This window comes from Tenrec ecaudatus, chromosome 7 (genome assembly GCF_050624435.1).
Source record: "Tenrec ecaudatus isolate mTenEca1 chromosome 7, mTenEca1.hap1, whole genome shotgun sequence".
NCBI lineage: Eukaryota > Metazoa > Chordata > Mammalia > Afrosoricida > Tenrecidae > Tenrec > Tenrec ecaudatus.
Genome location: NC_134536.1, coordinates 80490072 through 80505780, shown reverse-complemented (window position 1 = coordinate 80505780; position 15709 = coordinate 80490072).

Here is a 15709-nt window from a genome sequence, read left to right as displayed (position 1 = left end):
TTTTTATGCAAAACATATTACACCGAAATTTCAAAGTAAATTAGATCAGAGTTAAATAATATAATTTAAATAAGAAACACAACATTTAAAAAGCGTTCAACAGCTACAGTATGGCCCCTACCTTGAGACGGATGAGGAGCTGGATCTGCGGGCACCGACGTGGACGTGGAGAGGAGGGATGGAGACAGTCGTTGTTTGGAAGGGGATCCCCTTCCATCAAGTCAACTGGCAGCTGCTGCTCAGGAGTTCTTTCCCTTCTTTGTCTTTTTTCTCTAGGACCTGATTGGCTTTCCATAAAAAAAAAAATTTTTTTAATCTGTCTAATGTGGTCTGCTGTTAGATTTTCTTTATCGGTTTTCTAAAAGGATTTACTAAATTATCAACAATATCGATAACACGGTTAACCAGTTTCTTATCATGATTCTTTAGAAAAAACAAAACAAAACTCTATCTTGGGACCCATGTTTTTAATCTAAAATCAGTACAAAAAACCCACAGAAACTAAGAAAATTATAGCAAAACACTTAAGTCACAAGAGGTTTAAACTACACATATTAACAAACGCGTGCTAACAACGCCAACTAACACTGAGATGGACACATGAACTGCTTTTTAACAAAAAAAAATCACCCATATTGGGTCGGATTTTGATGTTTTGTTCAAGCTGTGATGCAAAATTTTCTTGACATTTCTCCTGGAAACCCGGTTATGTCTTGTACTGCTGCAGTCTGGTACCGCGGTTCTACTGTCTTCTGAATTTTCAAATTGGGCTCCCTGTCAGAGATCAGCAGTCCCACGTAACCACTCTCACATCGTCAACATTTTTGTTTAAATGCAGGCTTCTTACTCATATTTTTTGTTTGTTTTTAAAAATATGACTACATTGTAATTTAAAATAATTCCAACAATACAAAGCCCCGAGACTGTGTCAAACAGCCATTTACAGGTCGCTAGCTTTTTATTAATCAGCAAAATTACTGGCCTTAGAAAAGCCAAGTTCATTGTCTTGTAAAATACCGTGGGTATTTATACTCCAGTGTGATAAATCTCAGAGAGAAAAGAAAGTGGGTAAGAGATTTTTAGAACTATTACACCATTAACTCAAAGAATGTTTATATGACCCACTGCACAAAGTTTAAATACATGAGGCAGTTTTGATTGCTAACTCCCTGAACTTGCTGGCAGAGCAAAGTGAGACAGACATTTCTAAACAGTGTGCTCTGGTCGTGTTATCTGCTCTAAGGTACTTTCCATCATGTCAGCTGCTTCAGACATCTGCTCAGCTCCCCAAAACCTGCACACCAGTGTGGGTCATTTGTGTTTGTTTGGAATTGAGGAGCTTGAGGTATTAGCTGGTTATATGGTAGGTTTGTGACTCAGTTAGATAACAGGAGAATTTTAGTGATAAAGAGAGTCTCCAGAAAAAAGTTGGCTTAACCCACTCAAACGGTTTCTTACACCGGTCTTCATTCTTAAAAGCACCTGATAGCTATCTATTAAAGTAATCGGAACAATTCCTATTATTAGTTTTGCTGTATAACATAACTACTAGCCATTTGAGAGTATGACTAGATTTACAGGCAAACTTGTGCAGAGTTTAAAGATAGAGTAATATGAGGTGTCCTCTGTGATTTTCTTTAATATGTAATTTATATGTAGCTTTATCATTCACAAAACATCATTTCCAACTGTTGCCTCACATGAGTATAAGAAAACTTAGATATTATAATATACTCTATTGTTAATTATTTTGTCTAATATATCTGTGGAGTCAGTGGTGAGAAGAATCCTATATTTGATTTATATGCTTTCTGGTATCATTTCCCACATAAATTAAGCCTCCAAATAAGTTTTATTCATTTTCTTTTTACAAAAATCATTTTATTAGGGACTCATACAACTCTTATCACAATCCATACGTACATCAATTGCGTAAAGCACATCTGTACATTCATTGCCCTCATCATTCTCAAAGCATTTGCTCTCCACTTAAGCCCCTGGCATCGGGTCATTTTTTCCCCTCTCTCCCTTCTCCCCCCTCCCTCATGAACTCTTATCATTTATAAATTATTTTGTCATATCTTACCCTCTCCGACGTCTTCCTTCACCCACTTTTCTGTTGTCCGTCCCTTAGGGAGGATGCACATGTAGATCCTTGTAATTGGTTTCCCTTTTCCAACCCACCCTCCCTCCACGCTCCCAGTATCGCCACTCACACCACTGGTTTTGAAGGAATCGTTCGCCCTGGATTCCCTGTGTTTCCATTTCCTATCTGTACCAGTGCACATCCTCTTGTCTAGCCAGACTTGCAAAAGAGAATTCAGATCATGATAGTGGGGGATAGTGGGGCATGGGGGGATGGAGGAAGCATTTAGGAACCAGAAGAAAGTTGTATTTTTCATCGTTGCTACATACATCGCACCCTGACTGGTTCGTCTCCTCCCCAAGACCCTTCTGCCAGGGGATCTCCAGTGACCTACAAATGGGCTTTGGTGACTAGATGTCCCGCTTTTAGCGAGACAGTCCTGATTTTAACAATTTGTCCTGCGTCGCACGGCATTTTTTAAAAGTCCCGATTTTTGGAAAGAATGCACGACAAGCTAGGCCAGAGAACAGGAAGGGAATATACGGTTTTCGGATCCCATGTGGCTATTTCGCCAGGGTATGAGTTTTATATTATTTTTGTTAATTTTATAACGTTAAACTTTAATAATAAATAATTTTTGAGAACTGATCATTGAGAATTGCTTATCAAAGTTTGCACTGTTGATCAGTTGGTAGCGTTCGACCACCATTGTTTGGACTTGATGAACAAAGGCATTTTTGGGCATTGGCAACCACGAAAACATTTTGTAACTGTCTCTCAGACAATACACACCGTACTGCATGCTAGTCCTAGTTAAACAAGTGATGTCAACAAATCAGCTATTCAGATAGTTTAGTTAAGTAATTTATATATTTATAAAAAATAAATATATAAATTTTCTTGAATTTAGAAGAGTAATTATATTATTTATATTTTATAGTGGCAGCAAAAAGTATAGCACCAGCCTTGAAAGTGACATTTATGACTTATGTTACAGCAAATTCAGAGAAAAAAAAATAAAATAAAAGTTAGTATTATTTAGAAAGAAATATAGAATCAAAATTAAATAATTTTTAAAATATAGTTAGTTTATAACAATCAAATTAATTTAATGTATCAACTAACAATTAAATGTGTTCATGTAATTATTTACCTACTTGCTGTGTTTTTAAGCAATATGTACATAATGATTTATAATATAATTTTTAAACTTTTTAGATTTTTTAACATAATGAGTAAGAAAAGAGGATGCAAATTCAATGATGATCCAAGAAGTGAATTTCCTTTTACTGAAAAAACCAAAAGCAATTACATGGTAAAATGTGAGAAATGTAATGGTGAATTTTCAATTTTGCATGGCCGGGAAGAATGATATTTCAAAGCACTTGGAGGCACAGAAACATAATAGATATTTAAATACTGCTGCATCTTTCTCTAAAATACAGGAATTTTTTTCAGAAAACAACTTATGGAGACGAAGAAAATAAATTAGCATTAGCAGAAGAACTTATGTCTTTTCATGCTATTAATCACAATCATTCCTTCAGATCTATGGACTATACATCACAAGTTGTCAAAAAGTTAATCAACAATAAATATGCCTGTGCTAAAACAAAATCTGACACAATCGTGTGTAATGTGTTTCCCCATATACATTTTCAGAATTAAACAAAAACTAAAAAAAATTTAATTTTATATCCACATATTCTGATGCATCTAATCATAAACATAAAATTATTTCCAACAAATATTAGATTTTTTGATCCTGAAGTGGAATAAAAATTAGAATTTCAGATTTTATTTCTGTGCCCGGCTAAACTTCTGAAATAATTTTCAGTTCCATTATTAATATTTTGGAAATAACTTAAAACATAAAATGTTTGCATATTGTGCTGAAAACAGGAATGCAAATTGTGGAGGAAAAGTGAGAAGAGGTACAAATAATATTTTTTATAAATTAAACAAAAACCTTTATCAAAACATTATTGGTGTTGCTTGTGCAGTGCACATAATACATAACGCCATTCAAACAGCTGCTGATTCGTTGCCCACAGATGTGGAAAATATTGTTATTAAGATATATTCTTTCAAGCTCAGAAGCAAAAAAGCCCACATGGAAGAAGCACACCGGCCAGTGCGATCACGACGTGCCAAGGGACCAGGTATAAGGAATCATGCAAAAAAAAAACAACGATATAAATGTGTGTATGTATGTGTATATATGTGTATATGTATATATATACCATATTAAATGAAGGGGGAAGTGCAGAGTGGAGACCCAAGGCCCAAGTGTCGGCCAATGGAGATCCCCTCATAGAGGGGTTTAGGAGAGGAGATGGGTTAATTAGGGTGGGAGGTAGTACCGATGAAGAACACAGCTTTCCCCCAGATCCTGGATGCTTCCTCCCCCCAACTACCATGATCCGAATTCTACCTTGCAGGCCTGGATAGGACAGAGGCTGTACACTGGTACATATGAGGGCTGGAGGTACAGGGAATCCAGGGTGGATGATACCTTCAGGACCAAGGGTGTGAGGGACGATGCTGGGAGAGTGGAGGGTGAGTGGGTTGGAAAGGGGGAACTGATTACAAGGATCCACATGTGACCTCTTCCCTGGGAGAGGGACAGCAGAAAAGGGGGGAAGGGAGACTCTGGATAGGGCAAGATATGACAAAATAACGATGTATAAATTACAAAGGGCACATGAGGGAGGGGGAAAGGGGAGGGAGGGGAAAAAAAAAGAGGACCTGATGCAAGGGGCTTAAGTGGAGAGCAAATGCCTTGAGAATGACTGGAGCAGGGAATGTATGGATGTGCTTTATACAATTGATGTATGTATATGTATGGATGGTGATAAGAGTTGTATGAGTCCCTAATAAAATGTAAAAAAAGAAAAGAGGAGAAAAAAATGATTAGGGCAAAGACTGTACAGATGTGCTTTATACAATTGATGTATGTATATGTATGAACTGTGATAAGAATTGTATGAGCCCCTAATAAATTGTTAAAATTAAAAAAAAAGATATATTCTTATTTTTATATATACACTGTCCGTGTTGAAATGCTTAAAGAAATCTGTGGGAGAAGAAATGAAGATGGCAGACCAGGGGACCCGCATACTCTGAGAGCTCTTCCGAACAAAGCGGGTTTGGTGTCCAGGTAGCCAAGTGGTAGGAGTCTGGTGAGTGAAATATCCCCTGGACAGCAACCCACCCCCACCCCACACATTTTTCCTGAGCAGGGGCCTCGGCAATACAGGACCCGATTCATGGGACATCTTGGGTCACTAGGCTGCCACCATCGTGACCACAACGAGCTGTAGCCCAACTCCATCCCCAGACCAGACCCTGAGCCAGACTCACTTGCCTGCTCTGCGGAGACATGCTCAGTGGTCATGGGACCCCTATAGCAGCTGCCCACTTGCAGGACCCCACTAGGAGAGAAGCTTCCCTTTCATGCGCGTCTCCTCTCCCCACGTGGCAGCTATCGGCCCTTGGGCCCGCATCCCTCCCTCCATTCATCCAAGGCCTGGGTAACTAACCTGCAGGCTACCGGGGGCTGCCTGGCCACCCCCACGGGGGACCATCCACCCCATTGCTGCCTGGGACCTCTTCACCGGCACCCCGCTTGACCGGCCACCTGCCCCATCAGCCTAGCTCCAGCTCCACTCCTGGCTGGGAAGTTGCCCTGCCTGCACTTCCCAGCAGCGCTAGCCTGCAGCCCGAACCCATCCCACTTTTACCCCCAACACTGTGTTTTCGCTGCCATAGCCACTTCAAGCTGTCCTGCACCACCGCGGAGCCCTGTGCCCAAGGCACGGGTCACTAGATCTGCCTGCCGCAGGGGCCCCCTTCTAGCGCTGACAGGGAGCACCCCTGCTTACTGGGAGCACGAGCTACAGGGCTTTGCATTGCTGTGAGAGCGAAGTTGCCCTCACCGTGGGCTGTGGGGATTCCAGCAATCCGCATCTCTGAGCTCTGAGCCTGCTGAGACATATTCCTTCCTGGGAGGAGGACAGTGCCATTGCCTGCTGTTTCCCACCAGAGCCGCTGCTGTCAGATCCAGCTCGACCACATCGCTGCAGACCCTGCACAGCTCACAGGGGCAGGGGTTAACCCATGCCTGCTAGGGAACCTAGGACATGGCTTTGTGGTCTGGCCGGAGCCATCTGTGCACCCCAACTGGCTCTCACCACGGAGGTGCCCAGGGACTGCTCCCACCTGTGTAGCCTCTCCCCCCAGGCTCAACTCTACAGGCCTGCAGGGACCTGGAAGGGCTGGCTGATCTGAAGAGCATTTTTCCCCAAGACAAGATCAACACCACGTCCAGTGGCAGTGAGGCCTCACCCACCCCCACTTGCTATTAGGCATCACTAGAACTTGGAGAAAAAAGAAGGGGGGGAACTTTATATTTATCTATATACATCTTTTATCTCACTCTGGCTTTTCTCTTTTCTTTCTTTTACCTTCTGTGTTGCCTTTTCTCTCTTCTATCCTCCTCCTTTTTTGTTATTGCTAGTGCTTCTCTTCTGCTCCTTTTCTATAGGTTTTCATTCTATCTCTTTTTCCCCCTCTCCTTCCACTTCTACTATTATCACTTCTTTTTTCTCCTCTTTTATAGCTTCTCCTTCTTTCTCTCTCTCTCCATTGTTTCTTTTTACTTCCAAAATTTTTAAAAAATATTTTTTAATTTTTAAACTTTTAAATTCGTTTTTATTACTAAACAACAACAAAAAAGGATTGCTATGGGCACCCTGACAAACCAGGCCAAGGCAGCCTGCGGGCACTCACTGAGGCTCCAGAGTCCACTTTAGTGGCTGAAACATCTCACCACTGCTGGTCAGTAAGTCTTCAGGGAACTCTACTTACACAGCAGTCTGACCCATCCCTATAGTAAGTCATAGGCAGTCGCCTGAAATAATCCTTACCACTAACACAGATAGGATTCCCCTGGCCTCCCAGAATCATGGGGCCTAAGAAAGGATCGCGGAAAAACCAACAGACCACATCATTCACAGCAAACAAACAAACAGAGAAGAAACATAGTAGCAGAGCTAACATCTCTCACAGAATAAACAGATAAAGATCTGCCACTGAAGGAAATCTTCAGAAGTCTGCTCGCAGTAATACAGGAGCTGAGGGACGCAACCCAGAATAAGGATGCAATGATAGAGGAGATGAAGTCCACAGTAGAGGGGATGAAGTCCACAATAGAGGGAATGAAATCCACCCACAAAAGGGAACTGCAGGAGCTAACAGTGGAAGTAGCAGAAGCCACACACAAGTTCACAGAATTTATGATTAGGCTTGAGGAGTCAGAGAACACTATCAGTGATCTCGAGGGCACTCAAACAGACCTAAGCAAGGCAGATAGGAAAATTAAAGAAACAGAAGATATACTGAGATCAATGACAGATGCTATGAAGGAATAATATTCGAATAATGAGTTTACCAGAGCACAACACACAAGTCAATAGCCAAGATAGCAAAGGGATTTCTGAAAGAAAACATTCCCACATGAACAAGGGAGAACCAGGCACTTATATAGGAATCAGAAAGGATGCCAGCTAGACCAGATCCCATGAAGAACAAGATATATAATAGTAAAAATATCCAACTTAGAGGGAAAGAGAAAATTTTATGAGCAGCAAGAGAAAGGAAGACAGCCACATATAAATGAGCCCAGGTAAGAATATGCTCAGACCTATCAGCAGATACCATGAAGAGGAGGAGAGAATGGAGCAACAGCTTCCAAAAGCTGAAAGAAAAAAATGCCTCCCCCAGAATCCTGTACCCTGCCAAGTTATCTGTTGAGATATATCATGAGATAAGGGTTTTAGAGGACAAGGACTGACTCAAAGAATATGCTGCAAGACACCCGACCCTCCGGAATATACTGGCTGACTCTCTATGGCCAGAGGATCAACCTCCACCAAGAACAAACAGGAGACCAACATATAGCTCAACTCCATCTAGAAGCCAACATACCAGCAACAATTAGCAGGACAACAGGGTCTCATTACTAAAATCTTTACACCATCATGACCTGCAAAAGGGAAAAGAGGAAAAGAGTTAACCCCCTAAGGAAGTGGGCAAAAGAACTAAAAAGAACTTTCACTAGGAGATCCATATGACCAATAAGCATATGAGAAAGTGTTCCAGGTCATTGGCCATGAGAGAAATGCAAATCAAAACAACCATGAAATACCACCTAACACTCCTGAAGCTAGTCCAAATTAGATAATCAGAGAGCAACAAGTGTGGGAGGTGCTGTGGTGAAGTAGGAACCCTACTCCACTGCTGGTGGTCATGTAGATTTGTACAGCCACTGTGGAAAGCATTCTGGCAATACTTAAAGCAAATGGAAATTGATCTACCTTATGACCCAGTCATCCCTCTACTAGGCGTATACCCGGTGGAAGCAGCAAATAAAACATGACCAATCATCTGCGCTCCAATGTTTCTTGTGGCACAATTCACAATCGCAAAGACTTGGAAACAGCCTAAGTTTCCATCAATAGATGAGTGGATTTAGTAAACTCTGGCACATACAAAAAATGGAGTATTATGCAGCACTGAAAAGCACGGACGATCACATGAAACATGTTGTTTCGTTGGAAGAGCTGGAAGGAATCATGTTAAGCGAGGTAAGCCAAACTTAAAAAGAAAGGTATAACATGAGTCCCCTGAGGTAAGTACAATCAGCATGCCAGGAATAGAAGAGCAAACACCTATTTCGCAATAAACCGGTGGAAGCATAGAAAGTTGGAGGAAGGGCAGGCTACACCTTGGGAGGTACATGAGAGCTCAACATAAAGAAGGGGAATGTGGGCAGGGAGAAGTGGGCTGGGGAGAAACCGAATGGATGGCACAGGGGGAACAGGGTACTAACCCACCCAGGGGGAGCGTATTGGCTGTGTCCCCACATGCATACAGACCCCACCATGACACGTCATACCAGGAGGGCAACATAACGTGTGGAGGAATCCACAAAGAGACTGGACCATACTACGACCTCAACCAGAATTAGCCCGACCCCCACCATCGAAAGGAGTACCACAGAAAATGAAAATAGATCTTCCGGTGTGAGAAAGGACCTGACCTACCACATCACTCACAGAAGGAAGCTGAAGCAAAGGAAGGAAAAAGAATGGAGCAGAGCACACCGGGGTCCACCAAGCTCAGAGAATGATAGCCCAGCTCAGAGGGCCCACAGTACAAAGAGGACCATATAGCTGGTCCCAAGGTGAGATGCAACATCCTGCACTGACCCATGGCCCTACACAGGGCAGCACCAGAGACACAGTGGGGGTGTGTGTGTGACTGAGCTGATCCCACCATACTGAGGCAAAACACTGGGGGGAGTGCAATGGAGGGGCAGGGAAAGCAGAGCAAGGAGGTCCAGAGGGAGTATAAAGGATGGACTTTGGGGCCAGGACATGGCACCCCATCAGACTCTTCCAGAAAACACACCTAAAGGTCAACAAATAGATCCTGAACTACTAACAGGCTTTAAAAAAATTGCTGTCTTTTTGTTTTGTTTTTGGCTCTTTAAAAAAAAAATTCTGTTAAATTTTGTATGTCAGTGGCTTTTTTGTTCGTTAGCTTGTTGGTGTTGCTGCTGTCGATGCCACGATCTCGTGCTACTTTGGTGCTGTCAAAGCCTTCCGAATTTTTATGCACATATTACTATATCTGCAGGCTGGACAAACAATGTGAGAAGAAAATAACGGGACCAACGATCCCAGAGTGACATGAGAGAGTGGGAGGTAGGGGAAAGGAGGAGATGTTGGCCAACCCAGGGACAAGGGAACAACAAGTGGTTCAAAACCAGTGGAGGGGATGGGAGAACTGGTAGGGAGTGACCAAGAGCAAGGTAACTAAGAGGAATTACTGAAACCAGAATGAAGGCTGAGCATGGTAGTGGGACAGGAGGAACGCATAAGGAAATAAAGGAAAGGAGTGGGAGGCAAAGGGCAGACATAAAACCTAAATACAGACATGTACATATGTAAATATATTTATGATTATGGGGGAAATAGACCTGTGTGCATATATTTATAGGTTTAATAGTAGGGTAGCAGGTGGACATTGGGCCTCCTCACGTGCATTCCGTCAATACAAGAGCACCTTGCTCAGCTAAACGGTCATTCCATGATACCCACCTTCCCAACATGATCGCTGAAGATAGACGTGTGCATAAGCAAACATGGTGAAGAAAGCTGATAGTGTCCAGCTATCAAAATATATAGCATCTGGGGTCTTAAAGGCTTGAAGGCAAACAAGCGGCCATCTATCTCAGAAGCAACAAAGCCCACAGAGAAGAAGCACACAGGCCTAAGTGAGCACGGAGTGTTGAGGGGATCAGGTAGCAGATATCAATGAACAAACAACATCATTGTGTGATCACTTTCCCCACATAAATGCTCAAGATGAATGTGTGCATAAGTATGTGTGGTGAAGGAGGCTGATGGAGCACGGTTATCGAGAGATATAGTCTGGGGACTTAAAGGCTTGAAAGTAAACAAGTGGCCCTCTAGCCCAGAAGCAACAAAGCCCACATGGAAGCAGCACACCAACATGTGTGATCATGAAGGGTTGTGGGGACCAGGTTTCAAGGACCAAAAAAATCATATCATTGGGGCAGGGGAGGAATCATATCATCGTGAATGAGGGGAGCTCATGATGGGGACCCAATGTTCATCTGTAGACAACTGGACATCCCTTGCAGAGGGGTAGTGGGAAGATGAGTCACTCAGGGTTCAATGTAGCAACAATGAAACTCAAAACCTTCCTCTAGTTCTTGAACACTTCCTCTCTCCAACTGTCAAGATCCCAATTCTCCATTGCAAACCTGGTTAGACCAGAGGATGCACAGTGGTACAGTTGGGTTCTGGAAACACAGGGAATGTAGGACAATGGTGAGAGTGGCAATACCAGGAGGGAAAGGGGGCTAGAAAGGTCGAACCGATCACGTGGATCTACATATAACCTCCTATTTGGGGGGTGGGCAACAGAAAAGTGGGTGAAGGGAGATGCCGGGCAGTGTAAGATAAGATAAAAAAATAATCTATACATTAGAAAGGGATTATGAGGAGGGGGAAGCGGGGAGGGAGGGGAAGGGGAAAAAAGGAGGAGCTGATACCAGGAACCCAAGCGGAAAGTGAATTTTGAGAATGATGAGGGCAATGAATTTATAAGTGTGCACTACACAGCTGATGAATATATGGATTGTGATAAGAGTTGTATGAGCCCCAATAAAATGATTAAAACAAAACAAGAAAAAAAAATCAGACTAGTACTGATACAACAATAGATATGAGTACATTATGATCCAGCAATCTCTCTTTGGTATATAACCTAAAAAATACAGAATACAACACACACACACAAGAATTTTGTAAAACTGCGGAAGTAGAATATCAGAAAAAACTTGGATAAAGTAAAATGTGCTGGTAAGCTCTTTTGCCAGCTGTCGAAAGAATTTTGAAAATATACAATCATTTGAAATTCTACTTGGTATCACAGGATAAATGTCCTAGAATTTTAGAACAGGTTTTTGAAAAAGAATCTTCAAAAATTTGGCTAGAGTTTGTGCACAGTCAAGCAACTCTTTTTCAAAATGCTATAAAACTTATTGAAGGTGACAAAATTTCGGTAATTGAAGCAGCAAATGAAGTTAATAATTTGAAATTTCAGTGTCAAGAGCAGTTAGCAAATAATTTTCTTCCATTAACTATCTGCAATAGTATAAGCCAGCTATAAGCATAAGGTGCAATAAATCATGCAGAGATGAATCACATTAAAAAGTTCTATAGTAACTGCATAGATTATTTAGAAGAGTGGATGGTACATTACAATGATATGGAACCTTTTTATTGGGCTACATTAAAACAAGAATTTAATTGGAATGATGTGCAAAAATCATTTGATCATATTACTCAAATTATCCCATATAGTAATATTTCAGAAAATGATCTTTTTAATGAGTTATCATTATTAAAAATATATTGATAAGGCAAAGGTTAAATGTTGAGCATCAGCGAAATCACAATAGAGAACAAATGGTTAGACATATTTCATCATTTTGAAACAAACGATGTTCATACAATAATGCACTATAATTTTGGAATATGCGCTATCCTTACCAGGAACTAATGCTGCTACTGAACGTGTTTTTTCCTCCAGAGAAATCACAATTAAGTGTTGACATCAGAAAAATCACAATTAAGTGGACATAAAAAAAAGCACAATTAAGTGTTGAGACTTTGAAAGTCATTTTATGTGTGAAATGTAATTTAAAAAATTCTGTGGACATCAGAAAAATCACATTTAAGTGTTGAGACTTTGAAAGCCATTTTATGTGTGAAATATAATTTAACAAATTCTTGTGGAAAATTTCATGACCTTTTAAACAATGACAGCAATATACTAAAAAATTAACTCAAATGAGAAATATGCCAAAGAATAAAATAATACTATACATAATTTTAATGTATTATATTTGTAAATTGTATTTATGTTGAAATTAAACAAATATATTACAATATGATTTTTGCGTTCCATGAAAATTTTTGTTGCTCCATATAGACCAAATTTTTTTTTTATCAAGAACATCCCCTCACACCTGTCAATGTTAAAATCTGGTCACCTTAGCTTTGGGTCTCCACTCCACACTCCCAGCACCCACCTCCCCCCGCCCCTCATTCACAATGGTAAATTTTTTTGTTCTGATGATGCCTGATGCCTGTTCCCCTTGAGACCTCGTGATCTCACAGGCTGGTGTGCTCCTTCCATGTGGGCTTTGTTGCTTCTGAGCTAGATGGCCGCTTGTTTACCTTCAAGCCTTTAAGACCCTAGATACTATATCTTTTGATAGCCGGGCACCATCAGCTTTCTTCACCTTTATTCATTTTCTTGAAAAGAACAATCCTAACTTACATATTAACTGATGGAAAAATACTATACTCATGTTTTATTAGTCTTAAAAGTATATAAACATTAAAAATGGATTAAAGACAAATGCTGACATTTCAACATTGTAATTTTGGTATACTTGTGTCTTAAATCACTATCATTGAGCTCATTCAGGCTCACAGTGGTGCTTCTACAGAACAGAAGAGAACTGACCCCTGGGGTTCCAAGCCTGTAAATAAAGCGCACTGCCGTCGAGTCATGCCAATTAATAATGACCCTATAAAACAAGGTAGAATTGCTCCTCTGAGTTTTTGAGACTGTAACTGTTTACAGCCAAATAAAGCCCCATCTTTCTTCCACAGAATGGTTGGTGGTTTTGATCTGTGGTCCTTTCAGATTGAAAGCTCAATGTGTAACCACTATGCCATCAGAGCTCCATGTTTTTGTCCTAGGGCCCACATATTAAACTCACCATGTCAGCCATGCTTTGTGCCAGCTGGGTGCTTAAATTATGTTTGAAATAATGGAAATCTACAGAGGAAGGCTTAGGATAAAAGTAGGTGTCTTCGCTGCAGACTTAGAAAGGGAAGCATTTATCAAGCTATATCTCTATTGAAAACTTGGAAATACAAAATCTCTATATTTGAATAGAATACATAATTAGTCCTTTGAGGCCAAAAGGACTCACTAGCATTTACTGTTTGGCCTCCTACAACTCCCTCCATATCTTCTTCCTTTAGCCTCCTCACTGGCCATTTTCCATCTGGTGAGACATTGGTGAGACTATTAATATTCTTGGTGAAATCAAGTACTTGGCAGAAATGAGTTACCACTCACAATCATAATCCTACTTGCTGGCTCAAAATCCCTTTCCACTGAGGCAGGTCTAAATTTAGCCTGTCGACACCCTTACTACTTGTTCCGAAATGACTACCCATGAGTGATCATGGGAGAAGGGCAGGAGAGAGGTGAAGTACAACACTAGAGACTGATAACAAAGGCAAATTTCCCTTAAATGAACATTATGACCTCAGCCCTATAGAACAGGGTTAAATGCACAGATTTTAATACCATAACTTCAAAAACGAAAACAAATCCACTGCCATCAAGTCAACCCTGAATCCTAGCAATGTTTTAAGATAGAATGGAATTGCCACAGTTGGGTTTCTGAGACTAGGGAGAAAGGCCTGTCTTTCTCCAACAGAGCACCTGCATTTCCAACTGCTTACCCTTCCGTTAGAAGCCCAACGCATAGCCAATACGCCTCCTCACACCACCCTTAGAGATTTATTAACCAGCTAAAATATTTTTGAATTAAATGATTGTACAGGGGGAAAAAAGAAGCTCAATTTTTTTAATTATATAGAAAGGCAAAAAAAAAATCTGTACTAAACTGGTAATCGGTATGTCCCAAAGTTGTGCCTTTGATATTTAAATGAACACAAAGTTCCAGTGCTGGCATACTTAGTGAGACAACCCTTTAAAGCTTGTTAATATCGCATCTTATACAAAATAATAATCTCTTGACCTTCCATCTTCCTCCTTTTACTGGACCAATTCTTTGCTCTCCATTTCAGTAAAACACTTCCTATTATTTCTATGCTAGCTTTCTCTAATTTTCCTTTTCCTACTTTCTTTGTTGTTGTTGTTGTTGTTAGGTGCCATTGAGTCGGCTCCATCCCACAGCAACCCTGCGCACCACAAAACTGAACATTGCATGGTCCTAGCCATCCTCACAATTGTTTCTGTGCTTGAGCCCCGTGTGACAGTCATTGTGCCAATCCTCCACTTTATCATACTAGATGTCCTTCTCTGGGACTGACCTCTCCTAACACTATGTCTGAATCAGTGGTTCTCAACTTTCCTAATGCCACAACCCTTTCATACAGCTCCTAATGTTGTGGTGACCCCAACCATAAAATTATGTTCGTTGCTACTTCATAACTGTCATTTTGCTACTGTTATAACTCATAATGTAAATATATGATATGCAGGATGTATTTTCATTGTTACAAATTGAACATAATTAAAGCATAGTGATTAATCACAAAAACAATATGTAATTATATATTGTGAAGAATTTATTTATAATGGCAAATAAATGAAATTTTGTCTTGAAGCATGGTGCAGTATGGGTAGCAGTCCACGCTGGGTACTCTTTTGTGGGTATATTTGCATGTGGGCAGATCCGCCTGGAGATGGATAGAGGAGCATTGTCTTGGTTCCTAAAACCATTGGAAATATATGTTTTCTGGTGGTCTTAGGTGAGCCCTGTGAAAGGGTCATTTGACTCCCAAAATGGGTCGTGACCCACGGGTTGAGAACTGCTGGTCTAAAGTATGAGAGATGAAGTGTTGTCATCCTTGCCTTTAAGGAACTCTCTTGGTTTTACTTTTTCCAATACAGCTCAGTTTGTGCTTTCAGCAGTCCATAGCACTTTCAATATTCTTCTCCAGCACCACAATTCAAAGGCATGGATTATATGACAGTCTTCTTTATTCAATGCCCAACTTCCACATATATGGAGCAAAAGAGAAAAACAGGGGTAGGCTCAGGTGCATCTTGGTCCTCAATGAAATATCCTTGCTTTTCAATACTCACAAGAGGTTTTATGCAGCAGATTTTCCTAATTCAATGCATCTTTTAAACTCTTGACTTGCTGTTCCCACAAGCTTTGATTATGGATCCAAATAAGAGAAAATCCTT